Genomic DNA, 25,255 nt, shown 5'->3' on the forward strand with positions numbered 1-25,255 from the left:
CTTTGCTTCTCACTGACTGACTGGCTTTTACCCTCCACGCACTCACACGCCACCCCTCCCCTCGGCTAGACACGGATGCTAGCGAGCACGCGCGCGCACACAGGCACCAGACACTCGGCAGAGGCGAGGCAGAGCATCTGATGCTGACTCAGAGCGCTTCTGTGTGCAGGGGGTGGCAGCGGCTGGTATTTTCACCGCACTCATCATTAACATTAACTCACAGTCTAGCATCCACCCTCTCCCAGACCTGCTGGACTGCAGCAGCGTTTGCATGACGCTGCCCCTCTAGCCTTTGCAGGTCAGATGATGGGGAAAAAAAAAAAAAAAAAAAAAAAAAAAAAAAAAAAAAAAAAGGATAAGGAGAGAAAAGGAAAAAAAAAAAAACCCACAAAAAACACAAAACAAACATAGCCTCAAGACTTTTGTAAGAAACGCCTTCCTTTCTTCCCGGGTCTCATTTTCCCACTTTTCTACTTCCTCTGTGGCTGTTTCTCAGTTGTTTGACATCTTTCCAGAAGAAAATGTCCCGTGCTTCAGTGAGCCCGTCCTCAGTCGGTCCTCCCCTCCCCTCGCACTCCTCTCCCCACCCCTTCCCCCTGCTAATCAATAAGACAGATCTCCAAATGCAGTTGTGAAAACAGGCTCGGACACAGTCTGGTTCTGGATACCCTACCCGAGGAAGCAAGCAGCCAGACTCACACGTGATAGACAGAGAAATAATGCCAACAATTCTTTAAGCCCTAGACTTTATTCTACGCCTTCATTTTTTTTTTTTTTTCCTCCCTTGGCAGAAGAAAGAGCAAATGAATCTTTACATTTCTATAGGAAGCCTGCAGACAGCCCAAGAGACACCAGTGAGGCTGATCTGTATGGATTAATCATTTCTACTACTACTAATAAAGCTATGATTTTAACTAAAGTAATTGCTTCATATTTTTATTAGCTGTGTTGTCATGTCACAAGAATTATAAGATGGGCCAAGATATGAATCATCAATATGATTTAAACTGTGTTGAAATACTAGGTTGTTGGAATGAAACCAACTAGCAGGATATTAGTATATTTTAATTTTTAAGGTCTTTAAAAAATAGCAAATGAAATGCAAAAGTCTCTGAGATCAAGACATTTACAAGCTATAAATGTTGATTGAATATATATGTCTAAAATATAGGTTACATATATAGAAAAACTCTGTGCTAAATGCATTATTACAAACAAGTGAAATATTTGGCTGAATGCAGCTCTGTTTGTGTTAGTTTCACAACACATGAGGCTGTATGCAGATATTTACCCGTTTCTTTGTTCCTCTTTTGCTCTCTATAATGACAGAATATGGAATATTGTCTACTTTTCCTTTGCACGTGAGCAGTATTTGTGAATTACTTGCCAGACAGAACTAGCCACCAGTGACCCTGCAGCATACAAGAAATACATACAAAGGAAAGCAAAGTACGCAATCCTGAAGCCAACTCTAATGCTGTCTGGTGCTGTAGATATTTCAGCTTACTGCTCCCAGACAGGTCCCAGCATGCAGTGCGTCACTGCAGGACCATCTAAGGTAGCAGTCTGGCAATAGATCTGTGGCAACTAATGGGAAAGGTAATCATTTGCAGGGGTTTTAAAGAAAGTAGCACACAAGTCATAGAGAAAGGAGCATCTGTAGTAAAATATGTAGATCTAAAATCAACTCTCACAGGCTTCTGATTTGAAGAAAAAGAAAAAAGAAATGGGACCAAAACACCTCAAGCTCAAAAAGCAAAAGAAAAACAGAAGAAGAATGAGCACCGGAAGAAAACATGGAGTTAAGTGCATATACATATCTCATGAGAAAGAGAAAGGCTGGATGGAAAAGAATAAGTGAGGATGGAAGAAAAGAAACACGGAAATGCAAAAAGGAAGAGGCAGAATGAAAAAAGGAAGAAAGGAACACACAGTAAAAAAGAATCATTACACACTTAATTAAATACATATGAAACCTGATTTCAGAAAGTGAAGATAAAGAATATTTAACTTTAGAGGTTAACAAAAAACGGAAACAAAAATTAATACATGCACAGCATAGCATAAAACATTCATTGTCAGTAACAGTGAGATGCCCCCTGAATTCTTTCTGTCCTGTGTGTGTTATATCAATCATCCCTTAATCTCTTGCTGCGAGATTCATCTTTTATTTCATTTTATTTTTTAACTCTTCTGCATCTGTAACTTTTATTCTATTTTCTTCTAGAAAGTTGCCCGCAATAGTCTGGTTAAATTAATGTTATGACCTTCTATGACTATCAGACATAAAATGTTGACTATTTTAATAATTAAACATGAATTTACAGCAACTGCCTATTGATAGCTCAGCTTTGTCAACTGTGCACACTGCACTCCCAAATCTGAGAATCAGGGCAACAGACTCTTTTTCCCCCCAATTAATGATATTTCTTTCTAGTACCTAGAGCTGTATTGAAGCACACATAGCTTAGGTCCTTAGAAAACATAAAAACAATAACTGAAAGTAAGTTTAAAGAAAAATAATGGTTACAACAAAATATCCATCCATGCAAAACATTTATATCCAGACAGGAATTAGCCAATCCCAAGTACCAAGGTTTCTGTCAGGACCTCGGTTAGGACCAATAGGAAGACAGAATTGACCAAATCAGTGTTTATTTGAAAAAGAAATGTTATGATCAATCAGTTCAATTATCACTTCTGAAGACCTAAGTTTAAGATTTTCTCTGATTCTCTACTGCTAATCATTAACACGAATGCATCCCTAAAAGAGTTTATACTTTGACTATCGTGGAAATTTTTGCAAAGTAAAATATTGACTCTAGGTGACATTAATGTAAATAATACAATATATGTATAGCCTTGCTAGATCTACTACTTTTGTCTGAGATTTGTTAGGTTAACTTTTTAAAAATAATTCAGATAGATCTGAATGTAAATGACATATGAAGTTGAAAGGAAGCAATGACTGCTCCAAAACACTTTAATAAAACCTGCTTACTTTTTATTTCCAGGGAAGAACTTTTTGTTCTTACATAGCCTCTTGAAATCAATGTGATTATGGGTATCCAATATAAATTAATAGAGGAAGCTTAGAACAAGGAGACTGGAGGACAAGTAATAATCTGCAGTTCAAATTTTGACTCAAGATTCATGCAAACATAGGATATATTATAACTTGAATAATATCTCTTTTACTTCACTTGCACTCTTCAGTGATCTTCAGTCAGCTATTTCAACAATTAAAATGAAAGTTAAAATAATTTCCTACACTCCCTGGTCATAGATCAAATGTATAGGAGCATATACGACTGGTGACTACCATTTTGGATAATTTGGATATAAAACATGTCCAACCTTGCAGAAAGTTGTCTGATACTTAAACTGCCCTTGTGAAAAGTTTTATAGCATAACTGATCATGTGATCCCAATACTTTCTTCCAGTCTCTTTTAATGTAAAATGATTTATTTGAAGGGATAAAATAGAGGATTTTTTGTTTTGTTTCATTTTTGGCTGAAAAGCATCTAGTGTTTTCTTTTACTATAAGCTTTAAAAGGGAAGGTTTATACAGAATTTAACTTTTTTTTTTTTTTTTTTTTTTGTCTTTTTATCGGTACTGAGGATCGAACTCACGACTGCCTGCTTGCAAGGCAGGCGCTTATGCCGCTGAGCTAAATCCCCAGGTCCCAGAATTTAACTTTCAAATAATTGATTTTTAAAAAATAAGAATCAAAATTGCTCAGGTGAAAGTCTCCAAATACATCTAAGATATTTGTCTAACCTTTCCAGAAATAAAAGCCATGCTCTTTCTAGTGCCAAACAACACATATTACCTACTACTGTAAACATAAAGCAGAGATGTAGTCATAGTTTCATCAGCAAAATATCCAGAGAAGTAGTCTTTTAAACAAATCCCACGCATATAAGAAATTAAAAACAGTAAGAAGGAGAAACAAGCACAAGCATTTTTGTTTTTTAAGGGAAAGGAAAAATTAATTAAAATAATCAGATACCAATGAACTGAGATGATCTACTTGGAAATTTTCTATGATGTAAAATACTAAGAGGAAAATATAATAAACTGAAGGTGTATGTGTATGTGTATGTACACCTTCATTAAGATAATATTGAGTTACAAACCAAGTTCCAGAACTAATTATTTTGAGCAAAGTTAAAGTAAAACACAGTACGTGAGTTATTACTTTTAAGATGTATGAAGAATACAGTCAGTTTTTAAACAATGGAGGAAAAACCTGACCTACTGTTTCCTTTAGAATTATATTATTATTAGGCTCCAGGATGACGCAGTATTTAGCTCACTTTATGACTGAAGGCTTGTCAAACTGAAAATTATTTTTTTCCTGCCTGCTTTGATATATGAATGCAAAGAAACACAGCTAACATAGAAAAGCACTTGCAGAGATTTCTCTGCCTTCAAGGAATAATCTCGTATTTAATCAAATGTGCTTTCATATATTTAGTAATGCAAAATGAGCTCCTGTAACTTGCTGTAGCAAGCCTTTTTCTTCAGCCCTCCTCGCCCTTTTCCCTTTTTCCCTTCCCTTCCCCTTTCTGTGCTCCCGGAAGTGTTCTATCCACTTTCCAACCCCACCTGTCATCAGTATCCACAAGGGGACCACATTCAAAACCACACCACAGAAATGGGTTAGGAGGCAAGCAGGTCTAAAACAGGAAATCATAGCAAGAACATGAATTTGAGGCTGGCCTTGAAGGGAAAGTGATGTGCAGTTTGCAGTACAGCCACTTACAGAAACAAACAGCTCTTAAGGATGGGAGGGATATTTCTCTTTCAGGGAGTAAACAGAGTAGGATAACGAGATGGAATATGGCATATTAAAATTATGGCATATCAAATTATATTGAAATGTCGGAGCATTTGTAATAGTTTATAGGATTATGCATAGAAACAATGAATGATTATTCCTGCTGTGTTGACAGGATAATAGTTGAGAGAGGACAGAATCCTGGGTTTTTTAAATGGGACATAAGTGGCCAGGAATTAAATAATATTAAATGGCTTCAGAGTTTCCGTTGTATTTATAGTTGGAACTTTTTAGCACAAGAGCTACAACAATTAATGTTTTAACAAACCAACTCTCAAAAAGTACAATTCTCTGTACACTAGAAGTACGGTAGTAGAATATACAACACCTTGAAACAGGTGGAAACTAACCTAAGATTCTAGAAAAGCAGTTGTAGTGCCAGCTGTACAATTAATAATGTTTGCAATCTTGGGTAAATCATTTAAATTTTAGAACTTTAGTCCTTTTAACTTTAAAGTCAGGAGACAAGACTAGGTTATGAAAGGTAATTTAGCCTTCAAATTCTGCACAAGGCGAGTAAAACAGGTGTTGGTGACTACTATTATTTAGATATATGGTTATCTAATTGTCTTATTTAATTTTCACAATATTTTATAGTAGCATTTATGTCTGCAAGGACTGATAAGTACTCTTCTGACGTCTGTCTGATAGTTGGTCTAATAAAGGAGTATCAAAAATGTGTTATCTCATATTAGTTGCAAAATATGGCAGTGCCAAAATTTTATATTAGATCTTTTATATGGATTAGCCTATTGTATTGAAAATTTAATTTATTTAAAATAATATATAAAATGTTTTATTTTACAACAAGGGCTGCAGTAATTTTCTAAGATTTTTTTTAAAAGTGTGCACACTAATACAATATATGCACTCAGTGTTTCTTTGGGTAACTGCCTGTGTGGGTTAAAAACACAGAATTTATTGATAAATTAGATATATTTTAACTTTAATAATTCATTTTTAAATGTCATGATAGGCATTTCATAAAGCCTCCTGAAATGACTTTTAGGGATACCAAAAATAAAAAAGAAATCAGGAAATCAGGTGAATCACAGCTTAAAATATCTTCATCAAATAAAATGTTTTCAATTTTTTCCTTTTCAAAACACTCAGTTTAAAATACTACTTACTTGAAATGTAAATTATTCTGATTGCACAGCATCTGTGTTAAACTAGAGTTTTAGAATTTTCTTCATTATGAAAAAATATATTAATTTTGTGGAACTTTTACTATATACAAATGATTTTATCTATCTATTGATCATGCCAGACAGGAATAAAGCACCAAAGACAGAGTAAAGTGTTTTAAATTTAAAAATGTTGTCTCTTCATGATGTGTTATTTTTCCTTGATTTTTCATTATTAATATAATTCATGCATGTTCTTTACAAGTTTGAATTTTAGTTTGCTTTCTCTCTGCTTGTCATAGAAACTCTTACTTTACACTTTTAGGAATACAACACTGTGAGAGGAGTTTAATTTTTAGAAAACAGATTATTTCATGAAGAATGACACAATAGCATACAGTACTGTAGTTTCAAACTGAACTGCTCAAGTTTCCAATGTGTTTAACAAACTGCAATTCTGTGAGGATCACAGAAAATGCTTCTAAGCATCAAAACCATTATATAAATATTTCTGTTCAGTGAGGATTCAAGTGTATCCTGCATTCTCATGCTTTGCTCCTGTCTCTTCCAATCAATTATATTGATTTTGTTAAGGATTAGAGGGTGTACTTCAAGTGATCAAGGAAATAGCCTGACGCAGCAAAGCTGTCTGCCAATTCAAGACAGATCAATCCTACCTTTGTATTCTTTTGGATGCATTATTATTATTTATTCTGCATCACTAAATTATATAATGTGCACATATTGCATTAGAAAAATGGAAATAGATAAATAATAGTCTATTTTCTTGGGAAATATGACATGCATTAAAGTATTCCCCACATTGAGGTGTACTGATTTAGTGGAAAGTATGACACATGGTCAAGGGTCTGACATCATTCTCAAGTTTACTAAAGAAGCTTTTCCTTTTATAGAATTTTACTAAGCATTTTTTGTTAAAAAATGAAGTATTTTCAGAAAATTAAAATCGTTTAGAGGGTCATTTTTGTAACATCTCCATGGAAATGGCTAAATTGTGAATAATCCACTGGTTCTGATAGGTTTGTAACCTAAACTGGGTGACCTGACAGAGGCTATATTAGAAAAATAAGAAAAACAGACAAGCAAGCAAAACACCCTAATTCAGCATTACAATAATCAAGTAGTCTCCTTGGGAAGATGCTATGTAAAGCTTACAAGAGTTATTGATACTCTGACTTTGGTGAACTTGAAAAGTTACATATGTTTTCAAACTCTTCTACACTCTATAAAATTTACATAGATTAAAAAAATCCTCACAATATTCACAAATTCAATATACCCATATCATAAGTGACTAAAAGTATGACACTTTTTTTACAGTAATGCTTGATCATAATTAAGTCTTACATGAATTGATTTCTCTTACAGGACATGAGCCATAATCCATTAAGGAAAAAAGTTAAGGTAGAATTTATGCCCAGATAGTTTGCTCTTATAAAGTTTGAATTTTAGACCAAACATATTCTCATTCCTGTGCTTGACAAAGACGTGTTTTAAAGGACACATTAAACAAAAGAAAACTGCTCTTGAATTAGTCGATGTAGTGTTCAGTGGGACAGAAAACGTACTGCTTCTCTTACATGTTAGACCTTCAAAACAGTTGGTGCATGACAGCATTTTTTAAAAAAATAGTTTCTTTAGTAAAGAATTAAAGCTGAATATGCAACATTTCTTAGAAGCCTTGAATAAGTCTATTTGTCCAGCTTACTTTGCAAAGACTGTGTAGAAAACAGCACCATAAACAGTTTCTGTCCCCACACAAGGGCTAAACAAAGAGTCCTCTTTCTAGCCATCTAATCGGGTAATTTATTTTTTCAACCATCACATAAATCGAAACACAGCTGTAACCAATGACTTGCAGATCCCGTTCCAGCCAGCTGGAATCAGTTCTGCTGAAACAGCAAGATTTTTACATTGTTCACTTCTGTACATCTGGAGAAATCATTGAGGTTCAAAGGTGACCAGAAAAGCTCTTTAAATAAATTCAACCCACAGTGAGGATTTGCCTGAGGATCTACAATCTCTACATTCACTTCTACAAACTGTTCATGTCATGAAATTAATGCTTATAAAGGCTATTCCATCCTGGTTGATATAGTCCTTATGAGTCACTAATTGAATTAAGCATTTATACGCCCATTTTTTCAAACAGCTTGCTTAGGTTTCTTCCAGACTTTTTGCCAGTTGTTGTTGCTATTTAAAGACAGTTATATTACAGTGCTACATTACATGCAGAAACAACAGCCTTAAGAACCTGTAACAAAACCAGGTATGGTACTAGAAATGTACCTATTCATTTCTCAGATTTAATGATGTTTACTGAATATAATCCTCTGTTTGTATAAAATGAATGAGAAATATTCTCTGCAAGAAACTACCACTGGAATACCTCCATTAAACTAAGGAGGCAAATCCCTCAAGGAGCTGGAGTCTTGGGTAACACAAATGCACAGCAGAAATGTTCCACATGTAGCCTTTCAGGGAGGTTTCAGGGAGGTTATTCAGGCACAAGAAGAGAAAGTCAAAGCTCGAAATGACTTTTACTCTACTTTACAAGCATCTAACTGCACACTGCACACAGGACATATGACTAAGGTAGTCTTTCTGTCAAGTTCTATCTTACATAAAGAGCATGCCATAAAACTTGTATAAAATTAAAGCAAATTCATTCCCAGAGAAGAGAATATATCCTCGCTGGTTAGTTTATGAATGTTATTTTGATTCAAATAAATGTGCCTTTTCTTCCATAAACACTATCAAGGAAATTTGCATCTTGGGGTCTAGGGATGTAACTGAGAAATAGCATACCTGCCTAATACACATCAGGTAGGTCCTGAATTCAAGCCCCAAAAGGAAAAAAAGAAAAAGAAAAAAATCATGTTGAAAAAGTAAATACTTCTGGGAAACTTCTTAAGCATGTTTTTATTGTATTTAAAAATATATGAACAAATTGTAATTCTATATTTTTCTTTTTTGTAGTTAAATCAATGTATAAGGAAGTAAATTACAGCCATTATTTAACCATCCTATTCAAATGTGTGACCACTTCTATTACACAATCAGAACTAGATCTGTGACTGAAAAGCAATGCATAGTGAGAAAGTACTGTACCACACAGTAACACTTGCTCAGTAGGAATTAAATCCACTTAGAGGTGTCAAAGTTCATTCACTTGTTAAACATTTGCTGGATTTTCATGTGTCTCTCACTGTGTGTATGTGTTGCTGAACTATGGTCTAAAAAAGTTAGAGAAATGTTATTTGATAAATAATGAAGTTCTCAATGTGGTGAGGATTATCTTTAGGGATATGAGGATAATGGAAAACTATACTTAGTCAAAAGGTAGAAGATCTACATTTGTGTTCACCACTGATCATTAACTGCACATCGTTACCTAGAGGACAATACATGAATTTTTTTTGAGCATCTGTAGCATGATGGTTATTTTAGCAAAAATATAAAAAGTTCACTTCACGTGTACTTCTGCTATTACTTCCAAAATGTTAACTCCCATAACCCATTCACTCCTCAAAATTTCATCAGTTTGGAGATAAACAATATTTTTTTAAATTCTATTTTTTAGTATATCAATAAGCAAACCAGAGAAAAATCACCTAGCTAATATTTTGATAGGTAGAGAAAAGAGTACTATTGCACAATTTGTGAATGGATACAACTTATATTTTATGAGTATGTCACTTTAAAATCAAGCAATCAGATAAATGTGTCATTGTTTTCAAATGGAGCTAAAATTATACAATACCCACATACTATTCCCTTCTGCAGTATTATCATTTATAACTAAGTTCACAGGTTGAATTTTCAATGTTACTTATTAAAGTTTTATTTTCACTTACATGTATTCCACAATCTAATGATCTTCAGATGTCCATATGTTCAGTCAAATACATATTTTGATAAAACATCTGTAGTATGATATATTTACATATATATACACATTTGTATAAATGAATATATTTGTAAAAAAATTATTCAAGAATTTTTATGTGGTACAATTAAAAAAAACAGAGAGAGCCTATTCCACAAATACTTATTCATGGAAAATTAAAACAAAAAATGACTTTCTATGATGATTTCAGCTGACAGAAAGTAAAAGGTTGGGTGATTCTTATAAGAAAACAATGTCTTATGTATTTTCCCAATTAATGATATCATGTAATATGCCCAGCAAACAAATTGTCAAAGCTAGTAATTAATTTAAACCTAGTATTATCAAGTTTATTTTTGAGTCATAAAATAAGCTTGTAATATGTAATCCATAGAACACAAATTATGAATACTTTATAGAAAATTGCCATAGTGCAATCTTCAAAAGTTTAATCAACATTAAAAATGTGTGCCAACTTTTATTTTTCTACAAATTATAACTATGTTTCACCACTGATAGGCTAAAGAAAATGGTCTACACTTAGAAAGTATTCCATGTCTATGTGTTAGGACATTTTACTTTAATTATTATATTAACATAAACTAACACTAGAGAAATATTAGATTTGATTAATATTCCAAGTCTTTTATTAGTCATATTATATATGAGCTTTTGTAATTTCTTGGGGCTAGGTATTAGAAAAATGTAAAATTGAAAAATATGTTTGAAAGTAACATCATTAAATAGTCTAAATAACTGTTTTGATTGTTATTTAGTAAATGCTTTTAATGTTAACAATTGTTGAATAATAATTAAGTTAGCATTTATTTACATTCTTTTTTTACATCTTATTTTGCTTATAGTGGTGCATAGCTTCTGATGTAATAGAATTGTACATACTTAAAATTGGTTTGCAATCTGGACAAAGTAAAATAGCAATAAAATATATGTGTCCAGTGAAGTTTGAAATGACCAGGTTTGTTGTATAATAATGAACAAAAGAAAAATACTGGAATGTGGTGTTGGAGAAGCAACATAGTGTAAAACAAAACAAAAATTTTACCACATATTATTATCCAACTCTTCTAAATCAAACTATGTATTCAAGGTAAGATTACTCATAAATAAATTTGTCTTTTTTCTACTTAAAAAAAGGTAACACAACATTTTTTTTGGATAAAAGAACTGGAACTTATGTTACTCACATAATACTACAGGCTTTTTCATTAAATTTTAAGTTCACAGGGGCTGGGGATTTAGCTCAGTGGCATAAACACCTGCCTTGTGAGCAGGTGGTCTTGAGCTCGATCCCTGGTACCGGTAAAAAAAAAAAAAATGTTTAAGTTCACTATTTTATGAGCAGGGATAGAGACTTATTAGAAGTCTTTTGACCTTGATAGTTTTAAAACTGTGTAGGTTTTCTTTGCCATATTCTGGTAAATCAAATCACTCCTCTGTTAAGATGCTTGTTGGTGACAGTCATTCAATACGAAATATGAAGTCAAAGAAAATAGGATATTTAAAACATTAAGACTATAGTTAGACATTTTGAGTGTTGAATTGTGGATACTATTATTCATTTTTAGACTTCTTTGGAGCAGAATTTAGTCAAGGAATAAAGACCATTAATTTGGATAGAAATTCCTTTTGGAACAATTGTATGTATACACTTAAACTATAAAACTGTACAGTATATGGTCTTCTCAGTCACTGATAATGTTCCTGCAGGAAAGTGACTGTATATTTTAAAGTTATGAAGAAATCAGGAATCTACACAAGAAGCTTTTTTGATATTAGATTTTAGACACCAACTTGTGAAGTTATAAGCCATGGTATTAAAAATTATTTCAATTAAGCTAAAATTAAAAACTTCCAAGATCAGATAAAAGTTACATTATGACCAAATTTGGACCTCTTCCTTTCCTAAATCTAGCAACTCTTGTAGCTAATCAGTTTTGAAGAACCAAAATGTCTTCCTTTCCAAAGATAGAAAGAGTAATGAAATACGTCTGAAATCTCTTGAGTCTACTTTCTTTCCAGAGGATATAAAAACCTTCCAAACATGCTATGTCAATCAATGTGTTTATCTTTTCTTCTCTTAAAGCAGCAAAAGCTTCCTAAAATATTATAGAAATGTATAGATAAAACTTGTAAATTATATACTAGACTCTGTATACGAGCTAGTAGAAAATTATACAGTTATACCTGTAAGTCTTCTATCAAAACAATTAATTAAAAATGGGAATAAAGAGATTTTCAATGAATCTACTTGTGTTTTAAAAATTAAATTGTTTTAAAAATTAATCTCATGTAAATTAAAATCCAAAAGGTAAAAATTAGAAAAATCACTGTTGAGCCCTTCAAATGTCTCAGACCTGTCAGAGTTGTGAGGTTATATCTAGAGCTTTTAATCATTTTTGAATTTAACACGACATATATTTTAAATGGATTCACTGTGTATAAGAGGTCAGGTTGTTAAAAAATTACTAAAATGATGGTATAAATGACCTCTGTCCTGGACAAGTTTAATATGTAATGAGTCACACAAGATAAAATTATGGATTCAAGGAAAGTGTAAGTGAGAATTCTATGAAATACTAAATGCTATGAGAACATGGGAAAAATCCAACACATGCTGAGTGCTTTATGAAAGGCTTATGGCAAGACCTTCACTTGAATAGAGGTTTGAATGATATGAAAACTCTTCAACTGGAAACTAGAGGAGAGAAAAGAGACACCTAGTTTTCAGGCTGAGTAGGAAGAGTCTCCAAAGTGGGGATTTGCACTGTGGAAAATGACCAGACTAAAGTTAGAAAAAGGATGTTCTTTGCAAGGATTGCTACTACCAATAATGACCAAGCATTGATGTGGGACTCAGTTATACAGGGTGTTTAGTGTGGCAGTGGAAAATGATAGTTTGGACTAAAATTAACAACTGGAATATTTTTTGAATGACCATTTTAGAGTAGTGTTATGATTCACAAGAACACTTACCATTTAGTTAATACTTAACAATTACCATTTAGTTAATACTTTTCCCCAGTATAGCTCACTGTTAGTATATACAGTGCCATTTTTACATCACAAGAATCCTGTTGGGTAAGCAGTATAATTATTTGGAAATTACTGACAAATCTGACCTTCAAGGAAGTTAGTAATGTGGTCCAAGTGATACCTTTAACTGTGGCCTAGATAATTTCAAAGTTCATTTTTTAAATCTGTTTTGTCAGGTTACATTTCAAAATAAATTTACCTTCCTAAGAGAATTCTCCTGCACTTGCCCCTAACTATGAGACAGCACACACAGTCTGTCTCCCTTCATGGAGGATCCACACAGAACCTGTAAGAGGGCTAAGAGATTCCAGAAGTCCAATTGTGCTTGAAAAACTTTGGAAGGACAGAGGACTGGCATACAAGTGTGACTGTTCCCCCAAATTCTTTATTGTATGCTACCATTTGTCTGACGAATATTTGAGGTAGCTGCATGAATTTGCATCTTGGGGGAGAACCATAATTTGTTTAGCCATTTCCCATTGTTGAACATCTCTGGGATTTCCATATTTTAGCTATTATTTAAACATTAAATTGACTACTTATTTTCATGAATATTATTCTGCCATTGTATCCATTACTGAAGAGGGAAGATTATAATGATTTAAAGTAGTCAGATATCTCTGGCTCTATTAAATTATTGTTGGCCTAGAGACTTTTCCATTTTTATGTGAATTTTACAATGCATCAGAGATAGAACCGTAATATCTAATTTGATTTTATTATTCAGGTTTTTACTTTTTAGTTTCATTCCATTGATTCATTACTCATTTTTTTTGTCTATTTCTGATCTACTACACTGTGTACATTTGAAAATTCAGTGGAACTTTAGTCTTTCTTTATCTAGGAGATCTCTGACTGAAAACACTAGATAATGATACATCAATAAAGGACACACCAAAAAATATTCCATTTTTTCCCATGAGGTCATCTTAATTCACCTGAAAAAGTGAATATTTAGCAATTCATTCTTACAGCTAATCCAGAGGATAAAGGTCAATGGGTAGAACATCAAAGTTTACACTATAAGTGGGTTTTGCTGAAGTAAAATTTATCAATCTGTAGGCTTCTATTAGCATTTCTATGACATTCACATTTTTAACAGGTTTTTAGCTCTTTGAAAAAAAGCATTTCAAATTTAGGAAAGAAACAACTATATCATAAAACATGTTTTTCAGAGGTCTAAATTGAGAATTTAATGTAGAAAAGAAGCAGATAATAGAAATCACTGAAACTTAGAAACTCTGAGCTCTAATTTTGTCATTCTTTTTTTTTTTTTTTTTTTTTTTTTTTTTTGTCTTTTTCGGTACCAGGGATCAAACTCACGACTGCCTGCTTGCAAGGCAGGCGCTTATGCCGCTGAGCTAAATCCCCAGCCCCAATTTTGTCATTCTTATGTTCACTTTGTCCAAGTACAGAAAGGACATGAGCAATGCAATTTTTCAGTTTCCTCAGTTGAAAAGCATTAAGGTACATTAAAATGGAATGTCCAGGGTTGGGGATATAGCTCAGTGGCATCAGTGCTTGCCTGGCAAGTGCAAGGTTGTGAGTTCAATTGCCAGAACCTAAATAAACAAATAAAAATCAAATGGAATGTCACTTTTGTAACTTTAGAGACAATGAAAATAAAAATAATATTTCCATGTAAGAGACTGAGTTGAGATTATTTTGCCTGTTATTTTTAGAGTAAATTTTGTCAAAGAGAAAGAATGTCAATTCATTTGTATAACCTGAAAGTTGGTTTTATACACTTTGAACTCTGTGAAAGAAATGTTGATTTTTGAAGACGTGAGGCAGACCAAAGAGTAAAGGATACCATCTGCATTTCTTTTATTGATTAACAAACATTGCTTCTAATGAGATACAACTAGTAGAATTTTCAAGATCTGAGAGTGCTTTTATTTTGAGTTAAAAAAATCAGATAAATAAAATTCTCAAACTATGATAATGCCATCTTAAGATACATTTTCCAAAAAAGTTTTAGATTTTAAAAATCCAGTGAGAAATAAGAAAGATATTTTTGTTCTTTGAAAAGATGACCTTATAACCTGTTTTAAATAACCATTTATACATAGACACTAAGGAACACATCAGCTAACGGGAAAGAGGTAAGTGAACAAGTTGGGCAAGTGGAATGTTTATGTCTTTTAGCTGAATTCTTTCAGGCGTGTGGTGTTTCTGTCCTGCAAGTAGTATCAGTGAGGGATTTCTTCCTCAAGGCAGGTCCTTTCTGCATATTCTCAAATAATTTTAGGCATTTTTAAGGGAACTTGACTATGACTGCAATTTACCAAAATACCAGGATCAAACTTTACAACAGTAAAATGAGATGATAGGCCCCTATACATTGAGGAACTTCTTAACCCTTCTTTTGTGCTTCATGCATTATTCAAAATTTACCCAATAAGTAATATGGATTTACAGGATATTTATATTTCTGACTACCTTTTATCTCCTTTGAGGAAACTTTCAGGGTATTTGGAAAGATTTTACCAATATTCTAGGCAGCTCCTAAATGACTTTTTGTAACTAAAAGAAGCATTTCAAATAGATAAGTGACATATGTGACAATATCAAATAGATATTGTATAGAAATGAAAGTATTTCAGTAAGGCAGTTCTTACAGAGAAGGCAAATTTTCTGAGTATTGCATTAATTAGAAATATAGATTATAATAACAAAGAAACAGCAGCAACAAAACAAAGTCACGCTTGCTCATTCAGTCTTTATAGACAAAATTCTTTTCACAAAAATTTTATCTGAAAAGCATCACATGAACTTCTCAACAGAGAAGTAATAACTGACCTCTTTAATTTTCAGGATAAATAGTTAAGCTGTAACTACAAATTTTACAAAACAAGTGCTCTAGAGTTTTTATATATCTCAAATATGTTTAGAATTTTGTGTTCCTTTACTCGTAAAGATTTGCCTTAACAAAAACTGAAGTTAGTAATTTAAAGAAACCCTTTAAGTTTTCTTAGAGATTAAGTACAAAGTATTAGCTATTATTTTTTAAAAATATCGAGGTGTGAAATAATATCATAGGATGGTCTGTTTTGGAGAAGAAATAACGGTGGAATATAATAATAATTTTAAAAGATAGTATTCCTAAGAACTTCAGAATTTACACACACATTTCAAACATGTATTTTACCACTTTAACTCTTCTGTTCCAGCAGCTCACAGCCTCTTCGATTTAGATGAAGAGATACCTTCATGCATGGAGCAGGTATACTGCAATAATATGAAAATCATGCCTCTGGTCTGCATCCTCAGCTACTTGACGTAGTCATAGATAACAGAAATCCTACCACATTTGACCAGGTGAGTAAGCTCGCATATCCATATGTTCCTTATGCTTCTAACTTCTGTTCCCATAATTCTCATTGATCTTTGATCCAACATCTAGATGGTTCATATACCAGACCCAGTAATTTGTGACTGTTTCTTTTTTCTTTGAGACTTCGGCAAGTATTCAGAAGACTTTATGAATTACACGTCACTAATTTACACAGTTGTCTTCAGTTGAAGTTCAGATATGAAGCAAGTGTTGTGTTATTATGTATTGTTTACATTTATTACAGGAATTAACAATGTAGTAAGCCTTGTTTTAAAATAATGATGTACCTCTACTACTTCCTCTTTATGCATGAAAAATTCATTACACTTTTTAAAGCAAAGGAAACCTTTAAATTCTCAACAGAAACTGTAAAAGGTCTCTAAAGGACAAAAATCTTAATTAGAAAGAACTAAGCAGAAAACTGAGTTTTACAATAGTAAGAAGTTGAAAGTTTAGGTCACAATCACTATGTTTCTGGTTATGGAAGAAAAATTTTAAATCATGAGGTCTGATTATCAAAGAACATCACTTATAGATTAAGAATATACACAATAAGAACACTATGACTATGTGTCTTATGTGAAATCAATAATAATTTATCTTTAGAAAAATTATTAGTAAAGAACCTATTGTTATTAAAATATTTATTGAAGAATGGAATAATTCATGGATGGCTTAGGCAATATACGCATCTGTGGAAAGGACACATGATGGAGTTAATCCTATTAGGCTGTCTGTCTTCTCCACAGTGAAAATAAAGAACAGACAGGAAATGTTGCCAGTGATAAAAATAGTAAAACATTCATCAAGAGGAAGATAAGCCACTCAGAGTTGGAAAGGGATCACACTGGTCACACCGACTGTGTAGGTACAACCTGTGTACTCAACCAAAGTGTACAAGTCATCGTTTGATGTAAGCTAATTAATTTATTATCTATCAAGCACATTTTTATACTTTCAGTTATGAAACTGTATCAGACACCACAACATAAAAAGAAGCAGAGAGGGGGTGAAATTGTGTTTAATTAGAATAGTGTCAGTAGAACTAAACAAAATTGACAATTGAAGACTCTCTCATCAACATTCTAAGTTTCTAATAAGTGAATTAAAATGAGCAAAGGAAGGAAAATTCAAGTCCTAAGCATACATACAATAGATTCATTTATAAAATGTAGATTACAATGTCCTTCTACCCACATAATTAGCTGGTATTTGGGGTCTATAAACTGGTGATGTGATAGGAATTTGGGCTGTTACAAAGGGTATGAATATTCTTGGAAAGGAGGACAAAACCATTTAAGCCAATTCAAAGATAACCATTTAATTTTTCTTGTGAATATATGAACATGTAACCAATGTAAAGAATACAACCATTATAGTTATTTGTAGTTGAACATTTTTAAAAAATTACACATGCTAATTATTTAAATATGGCTGGTCAGAACTATTCAATATTAATGTACTATATAGTTTTTGAATAAGAGGGCTTCATTAAATGTTAAACATGTATTATTTTAAAACAGTTAAGAATTATGTGGACACAGCTGAGCATGGTGGCACACTTCTGTAATCCCAGCATTTGAGAGGCTGAAGCAGGAAGATCATTGCAATTTTAAGACCAGCCTACAAAGTGAGCCCACAGCCAGCCTCAACTGCATAGAGAGATCCTGACTCAAAAAGGCAAAAAAAAAAAAAAAAAGGAATTGTGTGGACAAAACAGTTTATCAAACAGCAGTATATTTTCACCAGCACAGGGGACAGAGAGGCTAATTCAATACAGAAAGGATAGGCATACATGTAGAGATTCACACATGTGTAGAATTTCTAAACAATTTACAGGAACAGTTTATATAATGCACGATGTAATGAATAGATACTCTGAAGAAGAAGAGACACTAAGATAACCAGTGCTAATTCTGTAGCGTTATGATATAAAACCTAGCAATACTATTATTCACTGTTCAGAGTGATATTAGTTTAGTCTCTTATGTTTAATTTTAGCATACGTAAAGATATGGACAGCTATACTTGGAAGAGAACGAGAGACATTACGGCAACCATTGTTGACTTCCCTAATGCCTGGTCTTGAAGGCCTAAAAAGCCTTCATCATCCTTTCTGATTCGTTTAGCACTATAATGTTCAGTATGTATTCACTGTGTGTGGAGATGTGGACAACTATTTGGAAGAAAACAACAGACAATATGATAGACAGTGAAGATCTCCAGTGGTCTTGCTTGGAAATCCTTGTTTCTTAAAATTGTTTCCGTATGATCTGTTTTGTTCTGTTTAATCTTACCCTCTTTAAAATAAGAGAGAGAGAGAGAGAGAGAGAGAGAGAGAGAGACAGAGAGAGAGACAGAGAGAGACAGAGAGACAGAGAGACAGAGAGAGAGACAGAGACAGAGAGAGACAGAGACAGAGACAGAGAGACAGAAGATAATACAGTGTATTTTAGCCTGAAAACTGATCATTTTCCTGACTATAGATAAAGCACATTAAAGTGCCTATTCAAATCTCAGAATAAAGTAAAATAACTGACTCAAAGGAAATAACTATGACTTAATAGATAGTGAAGAGAAAACTTTCCATATATGGGCCAAATAAATACATATTACATATTTGAACACAATGTATTATGCCCGTATATTGTTGCAGCCCTCACTAACATTTATATTCATAAAAGTAGAATTTATTTCAATGCAAGACATTCCTTCTTGTGTCTTTCTCATATTCATTTAGTTTGAGTTAAGCTTATTAGCCAGATTCCAGGGGAAGATGGGTCTGTAATCAGATCTTTACCTCGAGGTTTAGCAGGAGAATATACACAGGCAACAGTTTTCGAGGCATTAAAAGTAGCAGCCTCAGGATGGATAAACACAGACTAGAAAAGTTCACACTACATATTGTGAAGCGTTAATTGAAGAATGTTTATTTGGCACAAGAGATGCCCCTTTTTTGTACATTCCATAAGATGATGGTGTCATGTTTACACGGCTGTGCCACCTTGCAGCAATGCATTCTTCAAAACAATTTCTAAACACTTTTAATTACGTTTCTTCCAATACTATACTGGATTCATGCACTTAATTGAGCCTACGTGTTAAAACGCTGGGTGTTGACAATATATTGTCAAATAGATTAGACGCCTCTTTAAAATATTGAAATACAGATTTCATATATAAAGATTTTATCACAAAATGTTACCTTGCATGTACACACATGGTTCAACAATTCAAAGAAAAGACTGCAAAAAAACTGAGCTTTTTCTATGTGTGATACAATACCTGAAGCCTTCCTTTATCAAGGTAGGCAAGAAAATCAGCAGAGAAATTCATCTAAGTCAGATATGAGGACAAGAGATCCATGTAATTGTATAAGGAAAAGTTTCCCTACAAGGAAAAAACTTTGGTATGTAATGTTGAAGACACTGTACTTAAACATTTTAAGGAAGGGACTGTGGTTTCTGTACACTGCATTGGTGATGTTAGCCACTGAGAATATGAGAACAACAAATACAGTTTAGGTAGTGTCCCAGCGAATCCTTTAAATTCTAAAGAGTTGAAAAGATTGAAAAGCATAAGGCCTTTTATTAACTACATAAATTCAAAGTTAAGCTTTATTTTTTTAGGGTATGTAAAATCTGGTTTAAATTATAGAAAATCAAAGCTGCTAAGTTTTATAAAGTTTTAATTGACTCTTAAAGTCCATAATTTCCCATTTCTTAAATATAGTGTTATTTTTAAAAATTAGTCAGTTATTAAAGAACAGAACTGGGTATGATGGATATATTTCAAATTTAAAAACTATGATTTACTCTCTAAAGCTTTCCTTATGAAAAAGAGAATCAACAAACCTGCTTTCTGGCAAGTGAAAAAAACAGTATCATGAAGTTGAAAGTAAGCTCAAAGTATGCAACTAGGACAAAAAGACCCTGAAAAGGAAAACAAACTCCTAGACAAGCATTTATCTGAATTCTTTATATAAACAGTTTAAGTAAAAATGTGACTTGATTAAGAATAAATAGCAATGATCAAGTAATGTACAAAATAGTTTACTTTATGAGTAAGGTTGCGAGCCTGGGGAAGGGCCATAGATGGGGCTGGGTGATCAGACAAATTGATAAGAAGGAAAGTAAGAATAGAGAGTGAACCAGCACTTTGGGCCAACCAAGAACCCTCTCAGGCAGCCTGGAATGCGACATAACCCTCTCCCTCCCAAAAGTAAGTTTCAGTCCCTCCTTACTAAGTTCCTGAGGTTTGAGGAAACTAAAATAAAAAAGAATGTGTTTTTTTCCCTCTAAATTTTTCTTTAAACACTTCATATTAAAGAACCGAGTTTGAGATGCTGCATTCCAGCCCTCATTTTAAATCCACACAGCTACCTGTGCCGGGCAGGCACTAGACAACAGCTCTTTCCTCTTCTTACTCATCAGTAGCTCCAGATCAAAGGTCATGAGGCCATCTTTCAAGACCCCTTGGAAATCCAGGACTTCTTCTTTATTCCAAAAAAGCCACCAAAAAAAACCAGAAAACTCTCTTACCTTCCTCCTTTTAATCCAAAACTGCACTCCTCAACATTTGTGAGGTCAGGAACCTGGCTCATAAGGCAGAAGTAGGATTTATAATCAAATTAAAGACAAAGCTTTCTATTTGCTGGGACAAATACCTATTTTATGAGTTTAGACTGCAAAATATTGGACCATAGACAAGTCTGACAGTGAAGGATCCAATTCAGTTAATATTTATATACTTTTCTGAGGCATTTTTTAGTTTTAGTTTAGTATATTTATTGCTATTCAAAACTTTGTATCTTCTTTTTAATTTTGAACTTGCAGCAAGTATTCTGAAGATTAATTTGTATATTTAGAATTATTAAGTACATTTATAATTCTATTTGTCTTTCTATTTATCTCTTCTGTTTGTTTTTTAAAAATCCTCAATTTCTGTACTTTCCAATACAGAAAGGTAGACAATGTGGTAAAAATGAATAAAGGACTTTGTGAATGCTAGGAAGCAGTACTGCCTTGTTTGTAGCATGTTGGAGAAAAAATAATAAGCACCTTGGTTTCAATACCACAATGTTAATCAGCATTTTGCACATTTTGCTCTCTTATGCTCTTCCATGATTGACAGAAGTATATCAACTCTTTTTGGAAGTTTCGCTGTATTTGAATATATCTTCTGCAGATGATTAATAAAGACAAGACATTTTAGTAAATTTATTTATCCTGAGAATAACAAAATCACAAATGTCAAGAGTTTGAAATACACGAAATATATAAACAAAACAATATGTAGCTTTTGGATTAGGAAAACATTCCCCCCTAGATAATATCCAGGGATATCCATTTGCTGATTAGCAAAATAGCTTTAAAAAACAACTATTTAGTAGCTTACTTCTAGTTTTTAGTCCCATAATATTAATCTGTCTTATAAATAGTATCTTATATGAAGAATGAATTGGAATAGAAAGCCTAAATTTGGACTCAAAAACTAGCACCTTCAAATAAAATTATATAATAGGCACTGATGAAGTCTTCGATATTTTATTTAAATATTCATAGCATAGGTACAAAAACAAAAGGGCTGGGTTTTTTTTTTTTGTTTTGTTTTGTTTTGTTTTGTTTTGTTTTGTCTTTTTCATTTTTTATCTGTATGGGGGATGGAACTCAGGACCACCTGCTTGCAAGGCAGGTACTTACCCTGCTGAGCTAAATCCCCAGCCCCCAAAAGGACTGTTTTAAAAGCATGAATTAGTGACAACTTAATAAATACAGGTTATTCCTACGCTTCACTGCAATTGTTCTGCCTCTGACAGTAGAAAGTTTAGTTACCTGGGAGTCATTTCAAATTTTAAAATAGGTTACAACTTGATAGAAAGTAAAGGATTTGGGAGTAAGCTGCTTCTGTACATGTGAAATTCCAGTCACTGAAGACTCTGTAGAGACCTACAGATTAATAATAGTGACATGGGGCAATTAGTCCAATTTCAGACTTACTGCTGCTAATTATCAAGTGTGCACTTGAATTATATGCAACAAATGGTTGGTTTAGGATCATATGTAAAGTCAAAATTTTTTGTCTACTGATTCCATTTACATTTGTAAGCCACAGTTGGGGTAGTTTTTGTCTGCCTAGTTAAATCACCTTCTGCACTATTAAGGAAAAACCTGAGTAGGCAATTGGGATTGGCCAGGTGGAATGTAACTAAAATTATCAAGTGACCAGAAGGAAAAATTATCTAGTAAACTCAGAAGTTTTTCTGTGTGGGCCACAGTGTCTATTCCTACTGCCTCTTCTTCCATCTTTATCAGAACTCTTTAGATTCTTTTCCTTTTCATCATTGAGTTTTGACTTTCGCCTAGTAGCAGAGAAAAAAATCAGTGTGAAACAATGTGACAAATCAAGAAAAGCATCTTTGTTTGTCTTCCATAAGTAATTTTTTTCACAGTGCACCCCAAGGTGGACAGCCACTGGGCTGAGCAGTTCCCAGCACCAGCGGGGGAGAGGGAGGTGTGCCTGGAATGCCTTGAATGTGCATTCCTCAGCTGCCTGAAGGGCTGATGGAAGCCTTCAAGGCTTCTCTACCCATTTTCATTGAGTTGGTTGCTTCACTAGGAGAAAGGCTCTACCTGCTAACCAGTGACACTGGCTGCATTTAATTTTCTGAACTGCACTTTTAAAACAGTTTTATCTCTATTTATCTTAAATATTTTCAAAGGCTGGCTTGCTTACTTTTAATCTAAAGAATGAAGTCTCGGATGTGTCTTTTCCTAATGATTGAAGCCTGACAGATATGCGGAAGTCACTGTGCTTAGCAGGAAAAACTATTATTTACTAAGGAAAGCTCCCTTTAAAGAATGAAATATTGTCATTTTCGATAACACAGTTGTACCATAAGGACCTTAAGTTAAGTAAAATAAGTCATGCATGGAAAGACATACACTACATGATCTCATTCATACGTGGAGTATGAAAAAGATGACTTCCTGGAAGCTGAAAACAGTATAGTGGCTGTAAGAAGTGAAGAGAGTAGGAAGAGGGGTGGTTGAAAGGGGTTGGGCACGGGTACAATGCTACAGTTGAATAGAAAGCTAAGTTCTATTGTTCTATGACACAGCAGAGTGAATGTGGTTAATAATGTACTATACAGGGTTTTGAATGTACTCACTCAACTTAAAAGACAAGATGGATGTTTAAGGTGACTAACATGCTAATTACCAAAGTTGATTACCTCTCTCTAGATAGCTATACAGAGACAGACACATACATTGCACTTCATAAATACATACAAGTGATATGTACCAATTAAAATAAAATAAATAGTGCAAAATAATAAAATTTTAAAAATAAACAAAGTAAGCAAGGTCCCTTCTTTTAAGAAGATAGATTATTACCAGGTATGTCCATGGCTTACTCTCCATGAGCTTTTCAGGGCTCTCACTTTAAATAGCTTGGTGATTATTGAGAAATGCAAATACTCATGTTGATATTGGGACTTATTTATTTTTTATTCACTCAGTGAAATATTCTTAATTGCCATTATTAAATGTCAGAGCTTTATGGCTATTTTCTTTTCCCTAAAGAATAACTGAAAAACCATGACAAGTAAAATAAATCTATTCATCATCAGCCGATTTTTCTTAAAACACTTTTTAAACAGCAGATGAACATCTACTCAAAACTCAGGCACACAGCTGCTTTCTAGAACAGCCTTGCAATTTCCTGACTCACACTAAACCACTTTCAGACCATGCTCCACTCCTACCCTCGTTCCTGCTGCCATCTTCCTTTGATGTGCCTATAATAAAGTCCCTATTAAGAAATTTCTTTGTATTTCAAACTTCTACAAATGACAGTAATAATGATATTTTAAGCAAGCTGTTACACACTATTGTAGATTAGGCTCTTTATACACTTTACTTGGTATCCCAATTAATCTATATTATGAATAATAATGATAACAAACTAGATTAGAAACAATATTACAAAATTTAAACTCATTAATTTGCATTGGTCTTTGCCTACTTTTTTCTGAATGAATGAGAGTGGTTATATTCTAAACAATCAGACAGAAAAAGGTATTAAAAGAGTATGAAAATAAAATGGAGCCATTTAATACGCACAGTCATTTAATGTTTTTTAGAAACTTCGTAGCATCATGTTCATTGTTCTGTCAAAGAGTTGACAGCTTTGTATTATAATTACTGTTCATGGTCTACTCTGAGTAAGCAGAGAGCTTCAGAAGATCTTCACCTAGTTATCTTTGGATTCTTAGCTCAGGAATAATGTCAGACATGTAGAATATGCTCAGTATGAATTCTCTGAAGGAAAGAATGAGCGAGGAAAACTTGATGTTCACATGCTACCATTTATAGGCTATGATCTCTTAACTTGCCAGAGGTTTAGCTCATAGCTGTCACAGGGGTAAAATAAAAACTTGTAAAAAGCTTAGAATGAGTTTGTGTGCATAAATTATAAAGAAATACATAGGGTCTGGTTAACTTTTGTATCTCTTCAGTCAATGCTGATTACTTGCTATATATGAAGCATGAAACCAGATAATTTATGTCCTCACAAATCTGAGAATTTATGAGAAATGATGCTAGGTAAATATATCTGCTAATCATGTTTAAGACAATGGTTGGAGACGTGCTGATGCTAAGGAGAACATTGGAGACTTCTTACTGAAGACTCCGGAAGCCTAGGAAGGACTAGGGGAATCTGCTACCTCCTAACACCTGTTGTATGTTGAGATAATTATTATTTCAGGTCATGGAGTTGAACATTAGAAGCCCTGAAGAAAAGAGCTGGATCAAACAGAATATGTGGGTTTTAGGAGAGTATACATAAGGATAGTTGTAGTTTTATGAGGCAAGCTCTTTAAACTTCTTATATCTTAGACTTGTGCCTAAGATGGTGCAGCAATATTTTTGTTCTCTTCTATAGTTCACTTATTTCTAAATGTTGTTCACAAAATTT

The 25,255-nt window shown here is 33.3% G+C and overlaps 1 long non-coding RNA gene across 20 annotated transcripts in view; it reads right to left on the minus strand.

The window, feature by feature from the left end:
- The window catches only part of LOC101787661 (uncharacterized), a 432,599-nt gene that overhangs the window by 29,936 nt on the left and 377,408 nt on the right, over positions 1 to 25,255 (minus strand). For 13 of the 20 annotated variants that reach the window (XR_010039364.1, XR_010039365.1, XR_010039368.1 and 10 more), the window contains one exon: positions 1 to 25,255. This exon is cut by the window's right edge and continues 6,653 nt beyond it. The exons of the other annotated variants lie outside the window; for them this stretch is intronic. This is a non-coding gene — a long non-coding RNA (uncharacterized LOC101787661). 20 annotated transcript variants of the gene reach the window in all.

The sequence above is a fragment of the Cavia porcellus genome, unplaced genomic scaffold, assembly GCF_034190915.1.
Source record: "Cavia porcellus strain 051 isolate PalLab524CR breed Dunkin Hartley unplaced genomic scaffold, mCavPor4.1 scaffold_15, whole genome shotgun sequence".
In the NCBI taxonomy this organism is placed as follows: Eukaryota; Metazoa; Chordata; class Mammalia; order Rodentia; family Caviidae; genus Cavia; species Cavia porcellus.